Below are 717 nucleotides of genomic sequence, written 5' to 3'. Positions count from 1 at the left end.
TTTACTTGGTCTAATCATCAGGCTAACCCTATTAGATCCGTGCTGGATCGTGTTTTCCTTGGTCCCAGGTGGGATGCCCTGTTCCCTAGGTCTTATCTTTTCGCTAAATGCATTGTCGGGTCTGATCATACCCCCTTGATTCTTGAAGATGGTTCCATCTGCAATAGACCTCCGGCTAGATTTCAGTTTGATGCTTCTTGGCTGTCGGTTGACGGCTTTGTCGATATGGTCGCTGCGAAGATTTCCCACTCCCTTTCCTCCAACCTCCGCTCCTTTGGCCCTCTGGATGACTGGCATTCTTGCTCCTATTCCCTTCGCAAATTTCTTAGAGGGTGGTCGCGTAACCGTGCGGCGGAGGATCGACGCTCCAAAGCCTTTCTTGAAAATCAGATCTTGGAGCTGGATCGTACTGCTGACTCTATTGGGCTCTCTGACGATGGATGGGCTGTTCGTTATAATCTGGAGGCTGCACTTTTGCAGCTGCACCATCAGGCTGAGATTTACTGGCGCCAGAGGGGCACTCTTAATTGGACACTCAAAGGGGACGCTCCTACTGCATATTCTTTTGCGATTGCGAACGGTAGGCGTAGGCGCTGTGACATTAACAGTTTGATGATTAATGGTCTGCGCTCCTCTGATCAGTCGGTGATTCTAGCTCATGTAGTGGATTTCTTCTCGTCTTTGTTAGGGGCTAAACCTCAATCGGGCTTGTCCATT

Source organism: Triticum dicoccoides, chromosome 2B (assembly GCF_002162155.2).
Source record: "Triticum dicoccoides isolate Atlit2015 ecotype Zavitan chromosome 2B, WEW_v2.0, whole genome shotgun sequence".
Classification (NCBI taxonomy): Eukaryota; Viridiplantae; Streptophyta; class Magnoliopsida; order Poales; family Poaceae; genus Triticum; species Triticum dicoccoides.
Note: the sequence above shows the minus strand (reverse complement) of the source record.